Source organism: Arachis stenosperma, chromosome 7, assembly GCF_014773155.1.
Source record: "Arachis stenosperma cultivar V10309 chromosome 7, arast.V10309.gnm1.PFL2, whole genome shotgun sequence".
Taxonomy (NCBI): domain Eukaryota; kingdom Viridiplantae; phylum Streptophyta; class Magnoliopsida; order Fabales; family Fabaceae; genus Arachis; species Arachis stenosperma.
This window is the reverse complement of record NC_080383.1, coordinates 36,875,172-36,887,671: the sequence shown is the minus strand read 5'-3', so window position 1 is coordinate 36,887,671 and position 12,500 is coordinate 36,875,172. Positions and strand designations below refer to the sequence as shown.

At 36.2% G+C, this 12,500-nt stretch overlaps 1 pseudogene; it reads left to right on the top strand.

The window, feature by feature from the left end:
* The first annotated feature begins 3,137 nt into the window (after positions 1-3,137).
* Positions 3,138-5,809, top strand: LOC130939709 (peptide methionine sulfoxide reductase B5-like; annotated as a pseudogene).
* The last annotated feature ends 6,691 nt before the right edge of the window (positions 5,810-12,500 follow it).

Genomic DNA, 12,500 nt, shown 5'->3' with positions numbered 1-12,500 from the left:
TGATGGGCTTATCCTCTTCAATGGAGATGTCTCCTTCTATGATAACTCCAGTTGAGTAACATAGATGGCAAATAATGTGAGGAAAAGCTAACCGTGCCATGGGTGAAGGCTTGTCGGCTATTTTGTAGATTTCATTGGAGATGACCTCATGAACTTCTACTTCCTCTCCAATCATGATGCCATGAATCATGATGGCCCGATCCACAGTAACTTCAGATCGGTTGCTAGTAAGAATGATGGAGCGTTGAATGAACTCCAACCATCCTCTAGCTATAAGCTTGAGGTCCAGTCTTCTTAGTTGGACTGGCTTGCCTTTGGAGTCTCTCTTCCATTGAGCTCCTTCCACACAAATGTCCATAAGGACTTGGTCCAACCTTTGATCAAAGTTGACCCTTCTAGTGTAGGGGCGTTCATCACCTTGCATCATGGGCAAGTGGAATGCCAACCTTACATTTTTCGGACTGAAATCCAAGTATTTCCCCTGAACCATTGTGAGATAATTCTTTGGACTCGGGTTCATACCTTGATCATGGTTCCTAGTGATCCATGCATTGGCATAGAACTCTTGAACCATTAAGATTCCGACTTGTTGCATGGGGTTGGTTAAGACTTCCCAACCTCTTCTTCGGACTTCATGTCGGATCTCCGGATACTCATTTTTCTTGAGCTTGAAAGGGACCTCAGGGATCACCTTCTTCTTTGCCACAACATCATAGAAGTGGTCTTGATGGCTCTTGGAGATGAATCTTTCCATCTCCCATGACTCGGAGGTGGAAGCTTTTGTCTTCCCTTTTCCTTTTCTAGAGGATACTCCGGCCTTAGGTGCCATTGGTAATGGAAAAACAAAAAAAAGCTTATGCTTTTACCACACCAAACTTAAAATATTGCTTGCCCTCGAGCAAGAGAAGAAAGAAGAGAAGAAGAAGAAGAAGAAAATATGGTAGAGAAGGGGGAGTGGTAGGTTCGGCTTAGGTGAAGAAGAAGGGGTTTGTGTTGTGTGAAAATGAAGTAGAAAGGAAGGGTATTTATAGGGAGAGGGAGGAGGTATGTTCGGTCATTTTGGGTGGGAATGGGTGGGAAATTGGTTTTGAATTTTAAAGGTAGGTGGGGTTTATGGGGAAGAGTGGATGGATGTGAGTGGTGAATGGGGTAATTGGGAAGAGGAATTGAGGTGATTGGTGAAAGGTGTTGGGAAGTGTGACATGGGGAAGAGTGAAATAGGATTAGGAGAGTGTGATTAGGATTAAAAGGTAAGGTGGGAATATGGTAGGTGGGGATCCTGTGGGGTCCACAGATCCTGAGGTGTCAAGGAATTCCATCCCTGCACCAAATAGGCATGTAAAATGCCTTTGTGCATCATTCTGGCGTTTAAACGCCCATTGGTGCACATTCTGGGCGTTCAACGCCCATGCAAAGCATGTTTCTGGCGTTGAACGCCAGTTTCATGCTTGTTACTGGCGTTCAGCGCCAGTTTTTTCCTCTTTGGGCACATTCCTGGCGTTCAGCGCCAGAATGTTGCTTGTTTCTGGCGTTCAGCGCCAGAATGGTGCTCTGTTCTGGCGTTGAACGCCAGCCAGATGCACCTTACTGGCGTTGAACGCCAGCCTGTGAGTCCTCCAGGGTGAAAATTTTTTTCTTCTGCTGTTTTTGATTCTGTTTTTAATTTTTATGATTTTTTTCGTGACTCCTCATAATCATGTACCTAATAAAACACAAAATAACACTACAAGAAAAATACCCATTCAGCCACACTTTTTTTAAGCTACATTTGAAAAGCGTAGCCTATTCTATGAATAGGCTACGCTTTTCTCCGTGTTGCCTTTTTATAAGAGAAAAGGATACACAATTGTGGCATCATTTAAAAAGTGTAGCCTTAGGTATTATAGAAATCACTTATAAAGCGTAGCCGTAGGTTGATATCTATAGGTTCACTTTTCGTATCAAAGGAGACGTTTTTAGACGGTAGCCTATTTATTAAGTTTTGGGTGCATTTTAAAAGTGATGCCTAATGTATCTAGTGCAAAAAAATTTAACACAACTCACAAACACTTAGTAATTTTTTGTTTCCTTTTCACCAAATCACATACTACACTGTACACTCTCTCCCTCACTTACCCTCTTTGCGTGGTGCCCTAACCTTGAATCAGAACCCATCTCACCTCTCTCTTCTCTCGGCACTCAGTCCCTCAAGCCCGTCGCCGGCTCCTCAAGCTTTGGTCGCCCCCTCAAGCTCGTCGCCGCCTAAAGCTCTGTTCGCCCGCTCAAGCTTGTCACGGCCTCAAGCTCTGTCGCCGCCTTAAGCTCGTCGCCGCCTCAAGCTCACGTCGCCGCCTCAAGCTCGTTGCCGCCTCGAGCTCGCGTCGCCGCTTCAAGGTCATCGCCGCTCAAGCTCTGTCGCGCTCTATCATAGTTCGTAAGCTCGCCTTCCTGCTTCGGCCATCAACGCTTCCTCGGCCCTGAGTCTGGGTTTAGGGTTTCAGCTTCGGCTCGGGTCTTCCATCAACGCTTGCTTTGTCTCTCTGCCTATGTGAGTTTCATCTTCAGCCCTGTTATTTCTCTTTCAATTTTATTGCTGTAAATTATTAGTACATCTTGAATTTATTGCTCAAAGTTGAGTTTGTTGCTGAAATTATGATTTAGCTAATGTTAATCTGCTGTAAATCATATTTAGAGAATTGAAGGTTTTTTGTTGCTGCCTGAAAGTTATCATAGTTTCAGTTTTTGTTGCTGCCTGAAAGTTATCATAGTTATCATAGCTGAATTTGTTGCTAGAATTCTAGAAGTAGAATTTGTTGTCAGCTGTAAGTTGAATTTGATGCTGAACATATCATAAATGTGGTTGTTGCTGGATAATTGAGTTGAGTTGAATTTGTTACTGATCCTTGTTGTTGTTGTGTTGAATTTGTTCTGATTAGGGGAGGTTCTGCGATTATTTGTTTTTTAATTAAGAAGCATCATGTTCTATTTTTAATTTGTTTTTGGTTTTGATGTTTCCCAATTATTCTTCATTATCAAGTGAAAAACTAATTGATTTATGGAGTATTTTATTTTATTTGATTTTAATTTTTCCATTCTTTTTATCTGGTGGTGTTTCAAATGAGAAATTAGTTTGTTCTATGTTATGGTGGTTGAATTCGATGGACTTTTATTGGAACTCTGTTTCATTGATGATGGATTATTCTAAAGAAGTGGCATTTGGTCATTACAAGGTGCTGCTCTTGCTATATTCTATTATTCTATTACTTCATCATCTCTGCCAGCGCAACCTTACTTGCCGCTTTCTGCTCTGGCTCCCTTCGTCTCTGGTAAGCTTCTATTTTTCCTCTTCCCTTGTTTTTTGCCTGATTATATGTTGAATAGTGAAACATTACTTGTAATGTGGTGGTTTATGTATTGACTATACTCTTGTGTGAAACCATTTTGAGAAAATTGATTTCTAATGTTTTGTTTTGTTACTTATTTTTTTGATAAGAATATCCCTGGATCAAAGATGTAAAAAGTAATGCAGGTTATATTTTGTTTCTAATGTCTTCTTTTGATTCTTGTGTTTATGTTTTCTTTTTGGTATTTTTTATGAGCTTTGATTTATTTTTAGTGCCAATAGTCTTATATTTTTCAAGTTTTAAAATCTCAGTCGCAGTAAAGATTGACATCAGGGTAGGTTAAAAAGTGCAGTGGAGACAATACTTTCTTCCTCCTTGTTCTTTAAGTCCAGAACAAAAGTTTAGGCACTGCAAATTAGGTTTTGAAGGTATATAGTGACCTTATGGGATTTGTTTTTGGTGATGATCAATCACTTTAATTCTATATATGCTCACATGACTTCAATTCAGAAAATAAATCCAATAGAGATTGCACTGGAATTGGATATTAATGTTGCTTGTGTTGATAGAATTGCTTGCTTTGATGATATTTTTCTCTTAATGCACATTATGGAGCATGAATTAATTGTTAATCACTTTTAGGTTGAATTCTAAGCTTGATTTAGCAGATCACTGCATGAAGCTTGGTCTGGGATTTAAAATCTTGGCTTAAATTTATTTTTGTTTGCTTTTTTTGGCAATGGTTATTGTTATCAGTGCAAGATGATGATTTTTAAGAGGAATGACTTGACTTTTACTGTGATATCACGTACTGCAATTTTGAAAAGGCTTTTGATGAAGTTATTTTTCCAAAGGGGGAACCTAATGCTGTTTCTATTAGTAAGAGAGATGTCAAGCTTTTACAGCCAGAGACATTCATTAATGATACTATCATTGACTTTTATATTAAGCATGATAATAGAAGTTATAATGTTGCTATAATTTTAATGAGTATGTACTACTTGTATTATTCAGAAATTGGTTTTCTCCCCCTTTCTCTGTCATTTGTACATGCATATGTGTTATCTCCGTATCTCATCAATTACCTAGGAAAGGAAGGAGGGCAAATCTTTGTAAGAGTGAGCAATATGTATGCCAGTGTTGTAATTTTTGCAACTTCAATAATATACTTTTTCAATAGCTTCTTCTTTCAGAAGCTTGCTGATTTAGACAGAGATCCATCAAGTGCTTGTGATGGTAAAGCAGCATTTCAACTTATTTATATATTTAATTGGCATCTTTTAGATGGTTGGGATTTTCTAGGTCCTGTCAGAGTTCTATGCATTCACTAAATTTTCTATGATATGCGAAAAATTTTGGAAAGCATGTTATTTATCTAAACTGACCAAGAGTTGAATGGCACTCTTGTTATTATTGCTCCAGCTTCTTATTTTGGAATAGATTCCTATAACTTGGCATTGGAGTCTCAGCTCAAATATTCTAATCACACTTTTTCATAAAACTTGCATTCATGTATAGTTTCTGATTGTCTTCTTGTTTATTAGGGACTCAACAAGTCACTCATAGAGGGAATAAAGAAGGAAGAGAGGAATTGCTTGTAGTGTTACTGAGCTACATTCAGATCTTGAGGGTGACAATGAGGAGGTACTTTCAGTTTGCTTTGGGTTGGAGAATTTGTGAGTTAGTTAATTTGTTGTAACTGTCAAGTTAGATAGAAATCAGAAGTTAGTTTGTTTCAGATTTTGACAATTTACTGCACTATATCTATTAGACTAGCATCTATTATAACAGTTATTTTAGTTTCAGAAGTTAGTGTCGATTAGTTTCAAATTCTGATCATTGTAGAACTTGATAGGAAGGAATTTGATTCAAGAGCTGTAATCTTACATGTTTCTAAATTCTAAGTGGTCTGTTCTCATTGTTTTGAGTTATTTTAGTGCAATTTCTTAAAATCATTGGTAGTTTTTGGCAAATATATATCTGGGTTTAAACACAATCTAAGAAGTTCCTTTTAAGACATGAAATTGGTTATAAAGTGAGTTGAGTTGAGATTTAAGAATATGTGACTGCAATGGGAACTTATGCAGATTGAAGGGTACTGGGAATATAACAAGTTCTATGAAGAAGGAGTTTACAACTGTGCTGGGTGTGCAACTCCTCTTTACAAGTCTTCCACTAAATTTGACTCTGGTTATGGTTGGCCTGCTTTCTTTGAGGGTTTACTTGGTGCCATCAATCGCTCAGTGAGTTCTTTTTCTTATTCAATATTTGGATATTCATCTCTCTTTTTTTTCCTTTGCTAACACTGATTAAATAAACCACTTTCAGCCAGACCCATATGGGAGGAGGACTGAGATAACTTGTGCAGCATGTGGTGGCCATTTGGGTCATGTTTTCAAAGGAGAGGGGTTCAAGACACCCATTGATGAACCCATTGTGTTAATAATGTTTCTGTTAAGTTTATTCCAGCTAATTCTGCAGCTTAACCATTATGGCCTATGTGTTGAAAATTGAGAGAGCCTTGTGTTTCCTTTCTCATTTGTTCTCCCATTTTATAGGTTGATGCTGAGAGAGCCTATCATCGAAATGCCCTTGTCATTCTAGAGAAACTGTATACTGAGGTTAGCCCTTGTAGCTTGAACTACAAAAATGAGAGTCAAGATTCAAGAACTATGTTTGATGAGAGATTTTATACTTTTACCAGAACTTACCATTATATATATAGTTTCACTGTCTTTTTATTTAGTAGCTTTTGGGAGTGGATGCATGAGTAGATATTGCGAAATATGGTATGACGGTATGACCATCTTTTTCTTACTCCTTGTATTGCTATGCACTAGAGAGATTGTAACTGAAACTGGGTAAAAGAAAGTACTGATCAGGTTAATGATCTCTATTTCTATAGTTATAATATTGGCTACTGAATTGGATAGACTAATTATGTACAAACAGTTTTGTCAGGTTAATGATCTCTGCAGTTATTATTTCTATTATTGCTATTAAGCTTTTTCTGCTCAACTCATCAGGTAAAAAATTCTGGAACTTGTTCCATATGCAACCTATGCGTGACCAGAAGGTATAACTTATCATAATCAAGTGAAGAAGTTAGCTCTTTTAATATTTTGCCACACAAATTTTGTTTTGGATGGATAAGCACTTTTTTTTTACTCGGTTCAACAGAGAAAAGTACAGTATTTTATTGGTGTTCAACTCGACGATAGCCAACATGTGGAGCCTCTTCACAACTGCATCACAGAAAATACTGCAAAAGAAGGAGAACAACTGGTTTGAACTCTATTCAAGTGCTTCATTAATTTACCATATACTGAGTCTCAAATCATTAAACTCTATTAACATCATTACACATTCAACTTGTGCCAAATATTGAAGTCTCCAAAACCTAAAAATGGTGACTTCCATTAAAATTTATGTAACCTTGGTTTTGTAGATCCTGAATAGTGGAGAACAGGTTTTGTAGATCCTTGGTTTTGATGACAAATTTCTGCATATTCACTATGGTAAGAAAAAGAATTGTTTGTTATTTTTTTGGTTTCTAATCTTAATTTTGTAATGTTTATAGTGCTGAAAAAAGATGAGACACTTTGCTACTATGTGCAAGAATGTAAAAAATAGGAAGTCTTGTGTCATCAGATTTTGTCACAAGTGCCTCTTAAACAGGTTAGTTTCAGTTTGAAAAAATTAGTTATAAGTAGAAAGGTAGAGTAACAAATATCTTTGGTTGTGTTAAATTAGATATGGAGAGACTAGAGAGAAGGCAGAAGAAGTGATGCAACAAGAAGAATAGATTTGTATGTGATATTGAATGAGGAATGAACCAAAATATGTTGATAAATACATTTATCAAGGATTAGTGTAAGGACTAAGTTTCTTATGTAATGTGTATCAATTTTATTTTTTTTATATGGAATGTCCATAGAGTTTAAGTGTTATAAGATTGTTTTTTTCTTTTCTCATAGTATGATCTCATTTTATTTGCATTACAAAGTAAACGTGTACAATGATTATTGATTAATGAAAGAGGCTATAAAGATTTCATTTCGTGAATTTGTGAATTTAATGAAATATTTCATGTTGTAGTAATTAATTTTAGTGATAGTATATTTTAATGAATTTAATAATGAAATATATTTTGTTGAAAGATCATTTTTATTATTTAAAGAAATTATTTAGTATAATTATATATTTATTTTTATTTTATAATATTCAACTCAGTTAAATAAAAATGCAGAATTATTATACATTATGTTGTATTAATATATATATATATATATATATATATATATATATATATATATATATATATACAAAAAAAGAGACCTAAGGCTACACTTATATACAGTAGCTATAGTATACCAAAAAAAAAATAGGGACCTAAGGCTACGCTTATAAAAAGTAGCTATGGTATACAATGGGGCTACGCTTTATAAGTGATGCAATAGCGTTGAAAAGCGTAGCCTATTCTGGAAGAATGAAAGCTGAAAAGCGTAGCCTTTGGTCCTGAACAGCATCACTTGAAAAGCGTAGCCTATTCCCAAATGCCAAAAGCGTAGCCCTTGGTGCAGAAAAGCGTAGCCTTTGAGAATAGGCAACGGCCGAATAGGAATCACCCCAAAAAGCGTAGCTGTAGCCCAAAAAGCGTAGCCGTAGCCTAAGGCATCATTTTTTTTCACTTTTAGCTACACTTTTTAAGTGTACCTGAATGGGTGTTTTTCTTGTAGTGTAACAATAAAATAGTAGAAAATAGAAATTAGATAAATAAAATTGGGTTGCCTCCCAACAAGCGCTTCTTTAATGTCAATAACTTGACAGTGGCTCTCATGGAGCCACAAGGTGATCAGGTCAATGTTGTATAGTTGTCCACACTAAACTTAGAGTTTGGATATGGGATCTTAACACCAAACTTAGAGTTTGGTTGTGGCCTCACAACACCAAACTTAGAGTTTGACTGTGTGGGCTCTTCTTGACTCTGAACTGAGAGAAGCTCTTCATGCTTACTCTCTTCTGTCACAGAGGGATGGCCATGTGCCTTAAACACAAGGTAGTCCCCATTCAATTGAAGGACTAATTCACCTCTGTTGACATCTATCACAGCTCCTGCTGTGGCTAGGAAAGGTCTTCCAAGGATGATGCAATCATCCTCTTCCTTCCTAGTGTCTAAGATTATGAAATCAGCAGGGATGTAAAGGCCTTCAACCTTTACCAACACGTCCTCTACTATTCCATAAGCTTGTCTCAATGACTTGTCTGCCAGTTGTAATGAGAACAAGGCAGGTTGTACCTCAATGATCCCTAGCTTCTCCATTACAGAGAGTGGCATTAGATTTATCCCTGACCCCAGGTCACACAGAGCTTTTTCAAAGATCATGGTGCCTATGGTACAAGGTATTAAGAACTTGCCAGGATCTTGTTTCTTTTGAGGTAGAATTTTCTGAATCCAAGTATCCAGTTCATTAATGAGCAAGGGAGGTTCACTTTCCCAAGTCCCATTACCAAATAACTTGGCATTCAGCTTCATGATAGCTCCTAAATATTGAGCAACTTGCTCTCCAATCACATCTTCATCCTCTTCAGAGGAAGAATAGTCTTCAGAGCTCATGAATGGCAGAAGGAGATTCAATGGAATCTCTATGGTCTCTGTATGAGCCTCAGATTCCTTTGGATCCTTAATAGGAAACTCCTTCTTGCTTGAGGAACGTCCCAGGAGGTCTTCCTCACTAGGATTTTCGTCCTCCTCCTCCCTTGTGCATTCGGCCATATTGACTATGTCAATGGCTTTGCACTCCCCTTTTGGATTCTCTTCTGTATTGCTTGGGAGAGTACTGGGAGGAGTTTCAATGACTTTCTTACTCAGCTGGCCCACTTGTGCCTCCAGATTTCTAATGGAGGATCTTGTTTTACTCATGAAACTGAAAGTGGCCTTTGACAGATCAGAGACTACATTGGCTAAATTAGAAGTGTTTTGTTCAGAATTCTCTGTCTGTTGCTGAGAAGATGATGGATATGGCTTGCTATTGCCCAGCCTATTACGTCCACCATTGTTAAAACCTTGTTGAGGTTTTTGTTGATCCTTCCATGAGAAATTTGGATGATTTCTCCATGATGAGTTATAGGTGTTTCCATAAGGTTCACCCATGTAATTAACCTCTGCCATGGCAGGGTTCTCAGGATCATAAGCTTCTTCAGAAGCTGCCTCTCTAGTACTGTTGGATGCATGTTGCCATCCATTCAGATTTTGAGAGATCATGTTGACCTGTTGAGTCAACACTTTGTTCTGAGCCAATATGACATTCAGAGTATCAATTTCAAGAACTCCTTTCTTTTGAGGTATCCCATTGTTCACAAAATTCCTCTCAGAAGTGTACATGAATTGGTTGTTTGCAACCATGTCAATGAGCTCTTGAGCCTCTTCAGGCGTTTTCTTCAGGTGAATAGATCCACCAGCAGAATGGTCCAATGACATTTTCGAAAATTCAGAGAGACCATAATAGAATATATCTAAAATGGTCCATTCTGAAAACATGTCAGATGGACATCTTTTGGCCAGCTGCTTGTATCTTTCCCAAGCTTCATAGAGGGATTCACCATCTTTTTGTTTGAAGGTTTGAACATCCACTCTCAGCTTGCTCAGCTTTTGAGGAGGAAAGAATTTATCCAAGAAGGCAGTGACCAGCTTATCCCATGAGTCCAGGCTATCCTTGGGTTGTGAATCCAACCATATTCTAGCTCTGTCTCTTACAGCAAAAGGGAAAAGCATGAGTCTGTAGACTTCAGGATCAACTCCATTCGTCTTTACAGTCTCACAGATCTGCAAGAACTCAGTTAAAAACTGATAAGGATCTTCAGATGGAAGTCCATAAAACTTGCAGTTTTGTTGCATTAATGCAACTAGCTGAGGTTTCAGCTCAAAGTTATTGGCTCCAATGGCAGGAATGGAGATGCTTCTTCCATCAAACTTGGACGTTGACTTTGTGAAGTCACCAAGCATTCTCCTTGCATTATTATTATTTTCGGCTGCCATCTCCTTCTCTTGTTCGAAAATTTCTGAAAGGTTGTTTCTGGATTGTTGTAATTTAGCTTCTCTTAATTTTCTCTTCAGAGTCCTTTCAGGTTCTGGATCAATTTCAACAAGAGTGCCTTTATCCCTGTTCCTGCTCATATGAAAGAGAAGAAAACAAGAAAAGAAAGAGGAATCCTCTATGTCACAGTATAGAGATTCCTTTATGTTAGTAGAAAAAGAAGGGGTAGAAGAATGAAGAGGGAGATTCGGATTTTGGATGAAGAGAGGTGGAGAGAAGTGTTAGTAATTAAATAATTAAATAGAAGAAGAAAAGAGGAGGGAGATTTCGAAAATAATTTTGAAAAGGAGGTTAGTAATTTTCGAAAATTTAGAGATAAAATGTAATTAAAATTAAAACATGAAGCAATCAATTAATTAAAAAGAATTTTTGAAAAAGAGAGAGATGTTTTCGAAAATTTGAAGAGGGAAAAGTAGTTAGGTGGTTTTGAAAAAGATAAAAGATAAACAAAAAGTTAGTTAGTTGATTGAAAAAGATTTGAAATCAAATTTGAAAAAGATAGGAAGATAAAAAGATAGATAAGGTATTTTGAAATCAAATTTTGAAAAAGATAAAATTTTTGAAAAAGATCAAATAAAAGATAAAAAGATTTAATTCAAAAATTTTGAAATTATTTACTTCACTAACAAGAAACTACAAGATAAGATTCTAGAACTCAAAAATTGAACCTTTCTTAACAAGAAAGTAACAAACTTCAAATTTTTGAACCAATCACATTAATTGTTAGCTAATTTTCGAAAATATGATATAAAGATAAGAAAAAGATTTTAAAAATATTTTGAAAAAGATTTTTGAAATTTTCGAAAATTATAAAAAAAATGAAAAAGATATGATTTTTGAAAAAGATTTTAAAAAGATAAGATTTTTAGAATTGAAATTTTGACTTGACTGGTAAGAAACAACTAATTTTTTAAAAATTTTTGACCAAGTCAACCCAAAATTTCGAAATTTTGGAGGGAAATAAGGAAAAGATATTTTTTGATTTTTTGAATTTTTTAATTATGAGAGAGAAAAACAACAAAAAATACTCAATGCATGAAATTTTTAGATCAAAGCAATGAATGCATGCAAGAATGCTATGAATGTCAAGATGAACATCAAGAACACTTTGAAGATCATGATGAACATCAAGAACATAATTTTGAAAAATTTTTGATGCAAAGGAAACATGCAAGACACCAAACTTAGAATTCTTTAATGCATGGACTTTAACAAACAAAAAATGCATATGAAAAACAACATAAGACACAAAACAAGAAATCATCAAGATCAAACAAGAGGACTTATCAAGAACAACTTGAAGATCATGAAGAACACTATGAATGCATGGATTTTTCGAAAAATGCAAGAAAAATTTTTAAAGCATGCAATTGACACCAACTTAAAAATTGACTCAAGACTCAAACAAGAAACACAAAATATTTTTAGTTTTTATGATTTTCTAATTTTTTTGAGTTTTTACTATTTTTTTTTTTCGAAAATAAAGTTTAGAAAAACGAAGAATAAAAGAAAAATTTTGAAAAAGATTTTTGAAAAGAAAATTACCTAATCTGAGCAACAAGATGAACCGTCAATTGTCCACACTCGAACAATCTCCGGCAACGGCGCCAAAAACTTGGTGGACGAAATTGTGATCCATGTTCTTTGTATTTGTATGAAATCATTATTATGGCATCGGTTGTTTTCACAACTCCGTTCAACTAACCAGCAAGTGTACTGGGTCGTCCAAGTAATAAACCTTACGTGAGTAAGGGTCGATCCCACAGAGATTGTTGGTATGAAGCAAGCTATGGTCACCTTGTAAATCTCAGTTAGGCAGATAAAATTATGGAATTTAGAAAATCAAATAATAAAAAGAAATAATAAAAGGGATAGAATACTTATGCAGATTCATTGGTGGGAATTTCAGATAAGCGAATGGAGATACTGTATGGCTCAAGGACGCCCACTCTCCTACTGCCTCAACTCAATCCTTCTTACTCCTTTCCATGGCAAGCTGTGTATAGGGGTTCACCGTTCGACGATGGCTACTTTTAATCCTCTCGGGAAAATGGTCCTCTGCGGCTGTCACTCGCATGGC